Genomic DNA, 17,286 nt, shown 5'->3' with positions numbered 1-17,286 from the left:
TATCAGAGTGGCATTTGAACAATAATTAGGAGAAAAACACTGGCAGAAAACATGAAACAAAAACTGCACTGGCAAAGCATAATTGGGACCCTTTGGTCTGGTGTGTGATGAAAACCTGATATGTCGAATTAACATTTTTTTCAGAAGAGTAGGAGAGTGGTAGGTGAATTTAACAGGCTGAAAAATACAGCAAAACTGATATTCAAAATAAATAAATTTTCGCCCTTGAACTATTAACTAGCTTTAGCAGTGATATGCTATGATTTTTCATCATTATTATTTTAACTATGGTTAGCTAACGTTGACCAAAAAATAAAATCCCAATTTAATAAATCAGTCCGGACTCCAATTTATTAACAATTATTATAGGAAACCTTTATCATCCATGCAAAAGGCTCGGACAAGAATTAAACGGAAAGGTAACAACCATACAATTGCACCAAAATTCCTACTCTTAATTTCCACTTTTCACTGAGTAAAATGGGACCATCGTGCCTATTTAGAATAGCAGTTTTGCAGTCTCATAACAATAGAAGTCAGTCACAAGAATAAGTCATATGACCCGTCCTTTCAAATGCATTTTCTTCAATCTAATTATCTTCAATTATTTCTGTACATGGTTTAAATGGTTATGGATGACCCAAGAACAGTTTTTAAGCATGCGGTTCCCTCTTGAACTTATTCCATATCAATTCAATTGCCAAACCTACAAAATAAGTCAAATTATGCAAATCCAGTGTTTTTAAAATCACACAGTGGTTAGAGCATAGAATGTCAATCCCACAATTTGGATTCTTCAAAGTGTGAGATGCACAAACAGCATCTCCCACAAACCCCAGACATTTAATCGATTTGAAACATCGGTTACACTTAAAGAGCGTTTCGAAGCTTTGTCATGGTTTTATGAAATTACTTTAAAGGGGAAAAATTGATTTTGTTTGTTTCCTGTCATATGGCTGGAGGCTGATTGTTTTGCGGTTAGGATTAAGGTTGGCTAGAATCATGGAATTAAAACAAATCACATACCTTTATATTAATTGTTCTTTTTAAACAAATGTTCAAATACTGTACTTGTCAGCAGTGATACGCTCCACTTTTACCGCCAACGAAGTCCTAGAAAATGAATGGCTAAAATGTTTCTATTCATTTTTCTTCTTTTACGAAAGAAGTGTTTCACAAGACAAACGAACTAGACGGCAACCAGCCTTTCCAAATGGATCGAGGTCGTCTTTAGAGACTTGGCTGCATTGTGGAAATCTGCTCAAGGGAGGCGAGTCTTCCATCTTCATTGTGCTAATGAGTACACAAAATCTTTTCGCCCGGCAGAGTCAGTAATGCCAACCTACATGAAGATCTTCCACTCCACCAGAGACAAGACTTCCCCTTATGATCGTTATGAATAAAGGAGACTCTTGTTCTTGACCTCACTGTTTTATTTAAAGAGTCTCTGGATGCTTTGACTTCATTTGCATGCGGTTGTGAGGTTTTTACGTGTTCACCTATAGCACAGATTTATGCAAACGGAAGGAGCCCGTGACTCCCATTTATCATCAAGGGATACCTTCAGCTTTCATTAGTACATCAAGGTTGTAGTGTGGTGGAGCATGCATGTGTATGTGAGCATATGTCCGTGATCTTAGCACTGTTTGCCTCGAAAGGAAATATTGCTGAGGTGGTATCTGTTTCCAACTACTGGCAGTGAATTACAATGAGGTCAGAGAGAAAGACTACGCGCTAGTTGAGATTTCATTGTCCATAGTTTACAAATCAATGATACAATAAAAACAAAGAGGTAAAAGGTATTCACCACATACGTGTGATTACTATGCTTCTTAGAGAAGCTACAAATGAAAATAGTTTCTTTTAGGTCAGAATAATTTGTACACTTGTCAGTAGCAAATGTGTTGGTCAAAACTCTTTGTTTGAAAATATTGTTTTAAACAAGCACAAATATGATTAAAATTGACTTCTTTTGAGTTAAATTCTTTCAAAAATGGATGCATTAGTTTTAATGGCAGGGCATTGCTTTTACTTTGGTGAAATAAGAAGCCTTTTTCCCTGACACAGTAAGGACACAACCCAATAATTAAATTGTCATAGATACAAGTTTTGATAAAAAAAACATGTGTGATGTTTCTGTGATGAGTACATTTTAAAATTTAAATTAAATTGAATGCCCAGAGTTTAAGCTTTTCAATGATATGCGACTGATAACTGAGGCTGGTGGAATGTTAAGGGGTTCATCAACCTCTAGCTCCCACTTGTCTGCCCTAACTATGAGATTGACTTGATTTAAAATAAAACAAAAAAATGTATTATTATTATTATTATTATTGTTGTGTAGCTCCATCCATGGTTTTTTTATCGTTTGATTTTAGTCTGTTATGACTTTTTCAACATTTTAGTTTTCCGATCCCTGTTTGAGCCTATCTATTCTCTTTGGTGTGGGTGGGTCTGGAACACCCCACACCCCTCCCACCCCTGCCTCACTGAATAAAAAAGAAGACCAGAAAGAAAAATGTATATCAGAGCTGAAAAAGACTAGGAAGAAAAATGTATACCAGAGCAAAAAAAGTAATTTATTCCGCCTTCCTCTTCTAAAGACATTCATCTTATCCCAAATAACCACTAAAAGCCTCCAGGGCAGGACCGCGTCCCACTTTGATGATGTCAGAGCTGAGAGACGCAAGGAAGTGGGGGACAGGTCAGCGGATGTGTCCCGGGCATCAGAAGCCCTCAGCGCTCGACGGGATGTCAGCCGGGCGAGATGTCAGCCGGGCGAGAGCCGTGCTTTTGTGACGAGGCCCGGACAGACGCGAGCGAGGGTAAATGTGACAAGGCAAGCAGAAACGAGAAGGGGGGTGGGTGGGGGCCATGATAAAATGCTGCAGGCGGGACGGCGGCAGTCGGGAAGAGACATGATGGGAAGGAGGTTGTGAAAGAATATTGATAAAAATGATGGGTATCAGGTGGCTGAGTGGAGAATGCCAGGAAAAAAAAGGATCATATCGAGGGAAGAGCTGCAACAATTAGTCGACATTTTTGATAAAAGTTAATAATGGTAATACTAAGACACGTCACTACTATGCGCTGTGCTTATTGCTGGTTCACTTCTTCGCAGATTTGGAAATGAATCGTCTTTATTGTCATTGATGAACGTGTCATTCATTGTGTTCCGAAGCAGATACCACATGGTAAATGCTATCACGGGGGTAGATTTGGTTGGCGTAACTGTCTTTGTGTGGGATTGTGATAGGCTGGTGAGTCAAATAGCCGGGGCGGGCGGGCCCATAACTCAATGTGTCCACCCAAAGCCAACTTCGAAGCACGGCTAAAGACTGGTTACGGCCAACAAAATCAATAATTGGAAAGTTTGTAAAGAAGACCTTGCGGATCATGGTAGTAGATCAGCGACGCACAAGCATTTAAAGAGCACGTTGGACACTTGAAGGCAACGAAATTGGACTTGCTTCGGTAAGATTCAAGTAACGAAGCCAATACGCCTGTGATGACATGCATAGTACATTTAATACGCATATATTTTGCTATAAAAAATGTCAGTATTCTGCCAGCTAGTGCATGTCAAACCTATTTGAAGTTAAATGCATGCAGTCCGAAAAACACGTTAGTTTTTTTTAAAGTAAAAAAATGACAAACGTTGGGTTGTTAAGACTGTTATTTCTTATGTTATAGACTTTGCAGTTGACCACTAAATGTACATAAAGCAAATATTATGTGCATTTTGTAAACTCTTATACTTTTAATGAGCCTGGTCTTAGTTGCCTGTCCCTAAAAATGGACTGAAGTTTATTTATGGATTTAATTATTGACTGACAAGCACTGTGCTTAGCTGGCTTTGGTTTTGTATGAAGCCGCAGTACGTTCAATGAAATATGTATTGTTCATTGTAAATGTACTTTTCCTGTGTTTATCATCATTTACAGCATAATTAAATCAACTTCCTATTGAATTTAGGGAAAACAAATAATGATCCCATTATTCAACTAATCGTTTTTAATAGTCTGTGATTAGTTGACCATTAAAATAGTCATTAATTGCAGCCTGAGTTGCGGAAAAGGAAGACGCTCCCCCGAAACAAAAAAAAACGGTGTTCTGAGAACCTCAAGCGAATTGGAATTGTTTTAATATCACAGTGAAACAAGCCAAAACAGAACATAAGAGCAAAGGTGTGTTGAATAATTGAGTGCTTTTGAATTTTCAGGCGTTTTAATCAAAGATTTGGATTCAAGTAACATTAAGTGATTCGGCACAAAAAAAACTCCTTACATTGAAAGTTTTATGAAGACGGCACTTGACTCCGAAACTGATTAGCTGTGTTTGTATTGTTTCCTTGAGGGGGAATCATTGTGAATTCAAAATGTGAATAAATCTGAGGTTTTGACATTCAATGTCCCGCCGTATTCATAAATCATTACACGCCCTGAGAAAAGCCATACTTCAAACTGGCAGTGTATTCTCCAGACGGTGCAACCTAATCTTTGCTCCGAGCAATGCTAAGGAAACCGTCAATTCTCAAGCTATTATCATCAAGACTCAAAAAAAAGGATGCCATTTTGGCCTGTGCGGTTATTCGAAGTGCAGTTGTCAACAACATCTAAAAGTGATCCAAATAGAACTATGCAAAAATGAAGGATGATTAAAGAAAAGCATCCTATTTAGTGCATAATCTCTCTAGTTCCTTACTGGATGTTTTAAACTCACATTTTGGAATGCATTAAAACCTCAATTAAAAAAATGCTGGTCTGGTGCTGAAATTCTCAGATTGGGTCCATCTGGACTACCAAGTGGGAGAGAAGAAACTGACAGTGGCAACAGAAGGCCACCTCGTGCACCCCACAGCTCAGGCCTGAGTGTGGGCGTATGTGTGTTCTGAAAACAGAACCTAAAAATGATGAGGCTTTGTTTTCGTTTGTTTTTACCCGAAATGTTTCAGTATTTTCATCATCGGCTTTGCACTCTTTACAGAACAATTCATGTAATAAATGAATTAATACATTTTAAAGCTTATTTAGTTCGTTATTTCGACAGATTTACAATCTTATTGTGAATCTAAACGAAAAAATACATAAGAAAGCCTTTCAGCTGCATTTATTCGGGAATTAATCGGTAGTTTTACCATCAGCTTTGCAATAATTAGCACTGTTATTGTGGACTTGCTGCAATAATTGAATAAATCCGAGGCTACTTTAGTTTTTACTACAGCTGTATGTCTTTAATGTAAACAAATCGACACACATAAAAATGATTCTTATTTTGAATTTTATACATTTTTTTTTTACAAATTCACTCAATTGCTAAAATGGTCACTTAAGGCATAATTTTTAAACTATTGCTGTAAGGCTGTTGTATTTCCATTTTTTTTTTTATTAGAACATAGTTAAATATATATATATATATATATATATATATATATATATACACCACAGCCATATCCCCCTAGTGGGAGGTGGCTAGAGTCATTTCTGACTCTTTTTGGGAGATTGATTCAGAGGAGGGGATTCCCAGCCCCCTCGCTCAACCCAACTGAGGTGTTGGGAGTCACTAGGTGACCAAACCCCCCAATTCGAACCCCTAAAGCTGAACGCCAAGCAGGGAGGCAATGAGTACCAATGTTGTAAGTCTTAGGTATGACTCGGCCGTGGCTTGAACCAGCGACCTCCCAGTCTCGCAGCGGGCGCCCCACCATCTAGGCTACCGAGCTGATATGGTTAACAAGAAAAATTGTCTCATATAGATCATTTTGCTACTTTTAAGTACTTTTTACTTTTTAGTGATGATTAATCAAAACATTCAGCAGTCTGTTGATAATGTTGCAGTTTAATATGTATACGTACTTAAACAAGCTTGTATAGTATATTCCTGAAAGACTTTGTTGCTGAAGTAGCGGAGGGACTGCTTAACCTACTAGAACACACTAAGCAAATGATGTGAAATAAGCTCTTACGATTTGTTGTGTGTTACTGGTGGTTTAGTGGATAAGTGTCGGCACTCTCACCGCCATTACTTGGGTTCGATTCTTGTTGCATATAATGTTTTTCGAGTTTGATCGGACTGATCAATCATATCGTATTCTGCGGTGTAATAGGAACATCGGGTAATAAGACGTGCTTTCAAATTTCTGGCCAAATTGAAGGTTTTAGGTGCGCCTTATAGTCTGGAAACCATGGTAAACAAACTTGGCAACTGCTGCATCTCATGCCATGGTCAGCACAATATGATCAAACAAACACAATTAAAGCCTAAGTCGTGTAAAATGAGGACTCACCCAACCTTCCATAGACAGGCCGAGAAAATGTGCTGGCCAGCAGCGTGACGCTTACGCAGCCGAGCGTGGCCGACTTTGGGCGCACACACGCCCTGTCAGCAGCAGTAAGTAAGTCGGCAATGCACTCACTTCATTCCTTGGGAACCAAAACGGGGAGGAAGCTAAGCTATTGAAGATGATCACATTTAATAAACAGAGCGGTCAGGAGGCGACTCTGTGGATTATTACATTATTCTGACGATTCCCATCCAATGTGCACGGGCAAATCAGGGGAAAAAAGCATGAAAAAGTGCTCGCTGCAGAAGATAAGCAACTTGAATAACTACTGGGAAAGATTCCGATACTGTATATCTTGCATGGTGAGATATTCATTAAAAGATAATTTGAACAGTCACTCTTGACTTGGCTGGATTACAACGATGTATCAGACAATCAATGGGAATATGAACTGCATGTAGTCTTGTTATGTTCGCATTATTACGTTTTGATCAGCAACGATGAATTAGAACTCAATTAGGTGAAAGTTGAACCTTTGTTTTAATTCGTAGTCAATTTTACGGGCTGGTAATTCCTCTGTTTTATATAATGGCTGGGGAACCGGGAAATAGAGATCAATCATCTGATTGAGTGAAGCTGGACTGGTTCATATTGAAATAAAAAATGCCAACATCGGCAGTATGGAATAAGCTCAAAGAGCAAAACTACTTTAGACTGAATTTTTGTTTGCATCTCTGAATGAGTCTATGTGCCCTATACTATATCTGAAAATATGAATTTATACTTGTTTGATCAATGGCTGGGATGGGCTCCAGCCCTCCCCGCGACCCTACTGAGGATAAGCGGTGTAGCTGATGAGATGAGATGATCAAAGCCGGCTAATGCTAACCGAGGTTATAAGAGTGCCAATATATGTTTTGTGTTCGCTGCTTTGAACAGCAAGCTCTTATTACGAAAGAGAGGTTCTTTTACAATCTCTTTTCCTGTATACTGTTGACTAACAGCCATAAGAAATTTCTCTCAGGGTAACAGAAATAATCGACCATCTTTGCAACTCATAAAAATGATTCTCCTTCCCTGTCCCAGTGTTACATACAAGCCAGCTGCGGAATGTCAATATTTGTCAAAGACAGTGGGCATATGACTGATAACAGGACCAGTCTATATATAACAACGTCAAAGCTTCATAACGCCAAACTGTGCATTTCAGAAAAGGAAGAAACTATTATAGAAATAATAAAAAACAATCTTAATACTGCCCATCGCCACAAGCAATGAAAAATAATCAGCAAAGGCGGTCGATTTTTATGCAGTCATTTCATATTTTGTTGACAGGGGCTACAGTAATTGTATTTATATTTTAATGCCGAGATAACCAGAGGCTACATCGATGAAACATTAAAGAGTATACAAAGGGTGTGCGCACTTTAGCCAAGGCATTTGTCACCTAAATAAATCCATGCAATGGTTATTAAAGATTGAATATGTTAGGTCAGATATCAGTTAGAAGCAAACAGCACCACATCATCTGCAAAAAGGAGAAATGCAATGCTTCCAAACCGGACCCATTCCCCGCCAAGGCTGCGCCTAGAAATTCTGTCCATAAGTTATAAATAAAATCGCTGACAAAGGGTAACCTTGGCAAAGTCCCACTGGAAACAAATCCGACTTACTGCCATGCACCCTGCAGAGTATGTAGAGCATGTCACCACTGTTTCACAGCCTGGACAAAAACCACACTGCTCCCTAGGAACCAAGATTAGACTTTCTGGCGGACCGTCCTCTCCATTACCCCTGAATCCACCTTACCAGCAAGGCTGAGGAGTGGGATTCCTCTGTAGTTGGAACACACTCTTGGTGCCCTTCTTGAAAAGGGGGACCACCACCCCAGTCTGCCAGTCAAGAGGTACTGTCCCTGATGTCCACTAAATGTTGCAGAGCTGTGTCAACCATGACACACCCACAACATCCAGAGCCTTGCCACAGAGGAGCTTTATAACCACCTCAGTGACTTCAAACCCAGAGATATGAGAGCCCAACTCAGAGTCCCCAGGCTTTCCAGAGAAAAAGGTTTTAGTGGGATTGAGGTCTTCGTATTTTTCCCAACGCGCCACAACGTATCAATTGAGGTCAGCAGCTCCCCATCTCCTCTATACACAGTGTTGATGGCACACCGCTTTCCCCCCGAAGACGCCGGATCAGAATTTTCTCAAAGCCGTACGGAAGTCGCTTTCCATAGCATCACCAAACTCCTCCCATGTCCGAGTGTGTGACTCAGCCATTTGCTGCCTCTTTTTATTTATAATTTGAAATTTTATTTGATCCCGTACAAATGTGTTACATATAATAAGTGCTTACTAAATACTCAAGTTATTATGATATGTTATCTATTTCAATCTCCTGTTAAACAGCTTTTGTCATTTTGCCATCCCCAAGTCAGAATGAATTAATGTTGTATCCCGAGGTCTACTGCATAAAAAGATTTGTACTTTGTCAGCCTTTTGGCAGCCTTCATCTTATCATTGTGTCCACCTTTATTTATTTATTCTTTTAACAAGCCTCATGGCTGATAACACATCACAAATGTTATTTTGAAAGTATGACACCAAAAGGTAAAAAAACAAACAAAAAAAAAAACAGTTGGGCTGTAAATGGGCAACCACGCTACAGTTTAGGCCTCCTTGGCCTCATGTAGGTTTCATATCGTTATAAAAGTGGTCTGTGAAGCCCTTTGAGACTTTTTGTGATTAACGGCCATTACCCGGGTTTTGGAGACCTTTTTCAGGGCCAAATTCAAGCACTTTTTAAGGACTTTCAAAGCTAATTTTTCAATTTCTTCAGTCCTGTTAAAATAGGAAATCCGGTGTGAATCATGTATTTTGCAGATCCGAATATATCCGCGATTTAGAAAGGGGATTATTAATCTTCTGTGTGCATTTATAAAGATAAATGAGAGTAGATTGTTAATATATTTGTTTTTGAGGCCAATCTCTCTCCATTTGGGTACATGGTAAAAATGAATAATATGTATCTTACATTTTCTGTTGCAGGGAGTTCTTATTACTATTAATGTACCTCTGGGAAACGCTACCTTCATTTTTTTGCATGGCTCATAATAAATATCCATAATTGATACATAATCCTTGCACTAATACACAGTTCATAGTGCCGTGTTTAGGTGTAGCATGCACCTGTCTTCTTGGGTGCGACTTGTAGGGGGGGATTGATGCTTTATAAGACAATGGCCTACAAACTAATGCCAGCTGCCATTAATCACGAGGGAAGAAATGCAACGGCAATGCAAAGCCACCAGAGAGCAAACTGGGCGTAAATATTAAGCAGTCTTGTTTAGCAACATGGCAAAAAAATTCAAGCACTTTTCAATCATTGAAAACACGAAAATTCAATCAATTTCAAGGATATGAAGCGCCTGTACCAGCCCTTATGCAAATAAATATGACTGGACCGAATTTGCTACAAACTAATAAACTAATGAAGATTTGTAGTATTTGATAGCAGTGAAACTGATTTTTGTACGTTATTTTAAATATGTGCTTTTTTTGTGTTAACAACGGGGACCACGGATTGCCATAAGTCTTTGAGGAAGGAGCATGTGTCCACAGTTGTGTTGGGTCACAGATGTCACCTGCTCCGGCTGACCCCCCCAGCTCGCCCATATGCCCGAAAGCATCAGAGAAAATAAACCCGCCTCGTTGTTACTTGTTGTGTGGTTCAGTCCGATAATGGGATAAAAACGTGGCTCTGTGAATTACCGCAAATAGCCACAACAGTCCTTCCAACTCAAAGAGAATGTTTCGCCGTGCTCCTGGCGATGTGCGCTGTTTTCCCCGCCATGCCGAGTGGCGACGATCTAACTAAGTGAGTTTAAAGCTGCTGGCAGTGATTGGACCAGTAACCTTAAACAAAGCCAAAGAAAATCTGCCATAGAAAAGCATACTTAGTTAATATCAGCCGCAGGCCAAATTAGGAAACCGCCATGCGTGACCGCAGAACAAATCAACCGAGGAATTGTGGGTGTGTGGGCACGTGTGTGTGTCATAGCATTTTGGGTTGTTAATCTTTGAAAAGAGGCTTTGTCAATGGTGCGGTTGTCGCAGTTTGAAGGCCTGAAATTCGTTTTTGCACGCTTCACCACTTGTTTGCTCGCAAAACCCACTAGGTTTTACCGCGGGATTCAGTCATGCAGATTGTTGACGTGTTCATTTTTTTTCCTTGTACATCCAAGGTGCCCGGCCACGATCACTGACATTTCCTTAGTGTCTTAAAATTATCCCACATATTACCGAAGCGCTGCTAGGCCCCATTTTATTATTCTACTTAATCTGAAGAATTTACAAGGTCAGGGACTCTCAACACTCCCTTTAAACGACTTTGTTCTCCAGCTTTGTCCTCTTGAGTTAAGCTCGAATCGCGCCCGGAAAATCAGACAAGTGCTACATAATCATTATCATACCCAATAATTTACACTTATAGCCAAGAATGGAAGCCTTGAATATTCTAACACAAACAACACAACGTGTGGTTATCAAATCTCTGTGTTGTTTCTAAAAGCTGTCAGCATATTCTTTAACGTGCCAACAGGTACAATTTAGCTCTAAGGTCTAAATAAGTAGCCAAAAGTATTTTCTATAAACAGCTGTGATTTACCAAGGAGTCTGTTTCCAATTGGCTCTAAAATGTGTCTGTGCTCCATCGGAGTTTTATGTTTTTTCATCTCAGTATATTTCCGCTGGCTTGCACACCAGATGCCATACTTACAAGTTTTCTGGCTAGAATTAAAACTGTTTTCAATTGTAATCTAAAGAATTATGTGTAAATTGACATCTCACACTCAAGAAATGTGCCCTAATCTCAACACGTTCAGCCTATAGAGTTTCATCGATCAAATAAAGTGAGGCAAAAGCTAGAGCCACAATGCATGTTGGCTCAGGTATTAGGTCTTAACATGCAATTTAGTTCAAAGTGGTTGATGGCAGGATTACGATGTAGAGTAGAATAGCAGCAACAGATTGTCCTGACCTAAAAGGCTCCTTGATATGTTTGGCATGTAACACACTACAAAATATCTAGCAAATCTTAGTATAACCTTGCTAGTGAAACAATGTCACCATAACCGTCAGCTCAAACACAGAGGGGGACGATTTACTGACAATCTGCAGCACGAAATAAAACATATTTTGACAAGTTGTGATGACTGGGTTTAGTCAGTTTACGTTGCTAATCCAAATGGCCGGTCGACAAGATAACAAAAAGAAGCTTGGCCAAGAGTTAGGGGAATTAACGCAAAGCCTATCCTTTGTTGTTCTGCTAATCTTGTGAGAGATCAGCGGGGACAATTCTACTACATGGTTACGGGACAAAAAAAACTGTTCTGATTTTTGACGACTGGGGATCCAAATAAACGAGGACATTCAGAGAACCTTTGCGTTCACTGGGCTGACCCATCTTGATATTATATTCCTCCCCCAGAGCACAAAGTTAAAAACGATGTGCATGCCATGCAATTAGAATTAAAATTGGGACAAAGTAGTTTTTGATACATGACAAGGTACAATTACGGTGCTAGAATACACTGCATTGTATATCCTTTTTTAACCTTGATCATTTCGATACGCCATGGTTTGATTTTGCATCATCTCACTCAACGGACAAAACCAAAATCAATTCTGTACAACAATATGAAGCCTCAGACACCAGCCCTTATTATTTAAACAAGGATCAAATACGCTTTTCAGATTTTTTTTGTCAAAATATTTGAGGGCACACAGAACAGGAGATTATCTTGTCATGAACGGCAAAATAGTCCGGAAATCTAAATGGCAACAATTGGAAGCATTGGTGTGACTTGATGTTTTACTTTTTTAACATAAGACAACCAACTCCTTGCCAAGTTAAGCAGCTCCCTACAAGCAGGGGAGGAAGCTTGACTTAACACAATCTGTGCAAATTAACTATTAAACTTTCTCACTTTGTGGCTGATGTCGTGGACCACGTATATGTTAAGTAGTATCAGAAACCTCCTACCATCATAGATTGTGCATTTATGTTTGACATTACTATTTTTTTCCCATTGGTCGACTGAGAAGCTATTAAAAAATATTTAAATGATCAGAATGACTAGAGTCTCAAGCTGTTGCCAGAGTTTGTATAACGTCTGGTTGTTAAAATGTGTGAAAATAAGTACAACGACAAAATTATTAGCGATGACAACCTGATATGGAACACCCATGAGACTACATGACAGCTACGCCTGCCGCCAACGGGTTCCCTGCTGGTTTGCCAAGGACTTTGCCATAGGTAAATGCCAACGCTGCCACTCATTCGGATACTGAATAGGGATTAAATGTCACGGACGAAGAAAAAAAAAACACTGCGGTCGTGTGATGTGCAAAAGGAAACATGAGGAAAGTCTTGCGCAAACTTTGAATAACGATTTAAAAAGTTGAACTAAATCCGGCATCCCAAGAGCTCTCGTCTATCAACAACCTTACAGTTACTAAGGCAACACCAAAACAGTTACGTCTGCAATTTGAAAAGTGATGAGACGGTCGGCAGAGTAGCGGTTAAAAATTCAATGCACTTCTAATGAGGCAAAACACTACTTGTTGTGGCAATAAAACGGGTACGTAGACATTACAAATCAGAACTTGTCCCGGAAGCTCACAATCTGTATTGATCTCTGTATTACAAAATGCAATATCTTTGAGCAAAAGCTTGCTTTATTAGTCCTATAAATTTGGTTTACTGCTCAATCAATAGCAATGCGATTGGGGAGAGATACTCGTCAGGGTAAACAAAACACCTACAAGCGAGAAGTATAACAAAGCAAAATGAGACCGTGCTCAGTCCGATGGGAGACATTCACACAATTATACAAAAGGGGATGCCGCCTCAAGTCAAATCTATCACGGTAATCAAATCTGAATTGAGTCGAGTGCTGTGCATCCATATTGTGTTGCATTAATGCTCAAACTATTCAAAGATTAGAGTCAGTAGCGAATAAATTAGCAAATCAGCTGCACTTGATCAGATTGTTGTCACTTTTATCTTAAACTCTGAGCAGTTGGGTAATGTTATGTCATAAAAATTGATGAATCAAGATAATAGTTGTTGATTTATTTGATTACATTTAAGTAATTGCCAGACTCTGATAAGGTTGCATTTTTTTCAATTACACATTTCTGCGACTTGATTTATGAACAGCAAGGAGACTTAACAAATATTTTGACGGTATATTGTTGGGCAGAACTCTTTATCCCTTTTTGATCTGGTAGTGACAACTATTGTGTTAGTTTCCTGTGAGTTTCTGTCCAAACAAATGGCCCCGAGGCGTTATTTCTGCTTCAACACATCGATCCTAAACTGTAACCCTAGCTGTGTTCCTGAGCTAAACATCAGTATTTCTTGTATAGACCAAGAGTTTTCCACTGTGCACAATTCCACCCGTGCTTTTCTTTGCAGCGAAATATACTTAAATGGTAGGATGATCTTGGTTTGGATCTAGGCCTGAGGTATTTTAATCATTGGTTATAATCAGGAAGGGCAAAACCATCCGTTGTTTGTTCTGCTTATCCTATTGGTGGAAACAGAGGGACTGGAGCACAGCACTGACTGGGGTCATTGCGAATGTTCATTAGGAATTGTCATTTACTAGGATTTAATACCATGCCAGTTGTGTGGAACTGAACTGTGTGAACCATTACGCTCCTAACGTCCCATTTATTATTGAAATTAAATTCAATGTTAATGCGAGGAGGAGGGCGGATGCTAATCATTTGTTATTATTCATCACCCCGCACAAGAATAGCTTTCAAATGACCAGAGACAAAGACCTGACGGCGTTTTGTTGGAGTTTTGGGGCGAGTTACGTAACCGCGAAGCTGTCAAATGACATCCGTGACGTTTTGCACAGTTCTGTGAACGTTTGTGACTGCTGGGTACAAAGGCGCGGTTTGCCCTACATTCGCTGCGCTCACAGTCTGATTGTTTTCTTGCTATCTTTTACAGCCTCATGCTGGGTCAGGTGAGGCAGCTGCGGAAATCCAATCAAGACAATCCTTCACCATATTCCCAGTAGGCTCGCGAAAGCCACACGTCGATACAAAAATTGAACTCTGATGACGATAGACAAGGACAAAAAAAATCCTTCCAGGCAGCTGACCATGAATTGTGACCTCTCAGTGAAGGTCACGTGTATGAATTTTCCCCCCAGGGATCAACACCGTTGCCAAAAGAATTCACAAACACCCTCCGACATGGCAAACAAAAACCACTGGACAGTCGGACATAAAAAGCCCAGAGCAACAGTGAGTCACACAATACAGGCTTTCATCCTGGTTTAGGTTCTACCTTCTCCCATGAGTACAGTTCTTCCCAGATTTGTCATGGATCCATGAAGGTCCGATCAAACCGGCCTTGGATTCCATTCTCAAAGAGTGGTGAGTCAATGCAGTTGGATAAAATTTGGGCATCCCGTTGAGAACAGTATATAATACAGTGATACCTCTAAGAATTTAGCTCTGGGAATAGCTTTGTAACCTAAAAATTCCGTAAATAGAGACCCATTTTGTATGTAAACGCGCTAATCTGTTCCAAACATACTGTACTTTTGCAGGGTTATTTTTAAATAAATCTTTAAAGACCATCAGAACATGAAACAAATACCTTTTAAAATTAGATTACCGCACAATAAACAAAACAAGAGGCACATAATGTAAAAAAAAAAAACAAAGAGTTAAGAAAATATTAAAAATATTCATTTACCCTATTGCCTCACGTTTATTGAAAAAAATGATCCAATGACGTCTGCTTTTGACAGCTTTTGACAATCCGTCGGAAATGCATGAGGCAGCCGTAGCGTTAGCCCGACTTGTTGCAACTTTTTCTGGGTGATTCATTCCCACAAATTCCAAGACTTCATGGAATATTGCTAGAATGTCTTTGATTTGGGCTGATAGATGCCTGCGTCATGCTCTAAACCCTCCTTGTCTGTACACACTCTACTGTGATAGTGACATGAAAAGCATGCTGGGAGCACACGCGCACACTGGTTGCCAGGCAGATTTGAAGCGACAGCCAGCTTGTTTACGTCTGGGAAGCTCACGAAACAGCAAGAAAGAGCGCGTACTGTACTGTACTTTGGCTTCGTAACTCGTGGCGACCTTCGTAAGTAGAGATATTTGTAAGTAGAGGAACCACTATAGTCCAAAATCAGAGTACACAATGGCAGGCCGGACACACAACAGTTCTATCTATATATGTACGATTACCCCATTCTGTCATAAGAGCTCAAAATCTTGTTATTTTGTGTCATTGAGCATTCTGTGGCCAATTTTAGATTGCTGTCATTCCGACCATACCGGTCAGCATCTGAGTCTTTAGTTGCATTTAAATGTGTTTGGACATCAAGGGGAGGGGAGGTTCTGCGACGAGACTGTTTGTGCCTGAAGTTGTGCAGATGTCCTGAATATTACCTCACACATTTTGCCAACATTTCTCCTCCATCTGTCTCTTTTGCCCCACGTATTTAGTGCCACCCAAAAGTGGATGCCACTGGTGCTGCAGAGATGGATGGGGTGTTTTGGATAGTTTTACAATGAAGGGATACAGCCCAGACAATGAACACACATCAGATGAATATAGTTAAAGATACATTTCTCTGGAAAATTCTGGTTCAAGTGTCAATAAACAACTTGTGGTTTTGGATTTTGGATAACAAAACCCGGGGGATTTGGGTCAAAGTCTGGGATGAAAGGACCAAACATTCATTCCCCTTAGCCCATTCCAAACTGTCAACAAACATTAAGCCACAGGACAACAAAGGTGAGTTGCTGTGCAATGCAACCCTTCACCAGGAGACAGGGCCAGCAGCATACATTGGTTTACCCACTTCGCATCATATGCATTAATATCCGTCATTCTTTACTATCGTTCGCCATTCACATCTATCCCTTTCACGCACTCTAGCATCCATTAAATTAACCATCCTCACATCAGAGAACGTTTTACCCATCCATCCAAACGTATTTGGGCCTTCCTCTCATTATATTTCCCACGACTTCTGCACTTCATACTCTTTTAGTAAAACTGCCTTCATCCTTTTTTTCTATGTGTCCAAACCATCTTGAAACATTTTCATCAATCCTCTCAGCAAACTCTCACCATACCAGTTCTTGTCAATACTTCCCCATTCCTTAACCTATACAGTCGTGTCACTCAACACATACTAAGCAAGCATCTCATTTCAAAGACATTATCACGCTCATGTACTCTCAAACCCCACTCCTCTGAACCATACATCAATGTTGGTATCACCACACCTTCATACAATCCGTTCGTTGCAGATCTCTACATATGAATATTCCGTTCACCACAACCTTTACCTTGCACCCTTCACAGACTCTTCTTCACATCCTCCTCAAAAACCACCACCTGCTGCCACATACAAACCCGAATACTTAAACCCATCTACCTCTTGCAACTTTACACCATTCAAAATCTCTAATACACCTACCTCACCTCAGTACTTTAGACTGCATTTACCTCAAGCTTCCTTCTTTTACACACTCTATCCCACTCCACTACCAAAGTACAGTCCTGCTCCAGGCAGCCACCAAAGCAGTGTCATTTGCAAACAACAGCTGAATTACATGCAAGCCACCATCACACACTACACCCGCTTTCCCTGCTCATACATGCACTACACACCAAACTCCATCCGTATACAAATTGAACAGCCAAGGTGACATTACACACCCTTGCCTCACAACCCACTCTTACCGGATAACACTCGGTTACTTTACTCCCCAAAAACTCTACTATTCTCATACAAGCTTTGCACAGCACGCAGCAACCTGCCACCCACCCCATATATCTTCAACACTTGCCACAATGCCTCCTGATCCATTCTGTCATATACTTTCTCTAAATCCATGAATGCCCAATACACCTTCTCTTCCTTTCGCTATAAACTTGTCACACAA

The 17,286-nt window shown here is 40.0% G+C and overlaps 1 protein-coding gene across 4 annotated transcripts in view; it reads right to left on the bottom strand.

Annotated features, from left to right (window-relative positions):
• fut8b (fucosyltransferase 8b (alpha (1,6) fucosyltransferase)) overlaps positions 1–17,286 on the bottom strand; it is a 435,447-nt gene that overhangs the window by 117,337 nt on the left and 300,824 nt on the right. The gene's annotated exons all lie outside the window — the stretch shown is intronic.

The sequence above is a fragment of the Urocampus carinirostris genome, chromosome 20 (genome assembly GCF_059441175.1).
Source record: "Urocampus carinirostris isolate Australia breed hairy pipefish chromosome 20, RoL_Ucar_1.0, whole genome shotgun sequence".
Classification (NCBI taxonomy): Eukaryota; Metazoa; Chordata; class Actinopteri; order Syngnathiformes; family Syngnathidae; genus Urocampus; species Urocampus carinirostris.
The sequence above is the reverse complement of the archived record's forward strand: the minus strand, read 5'-3'. Positions and strand labels throughout refer to the sequence as shown.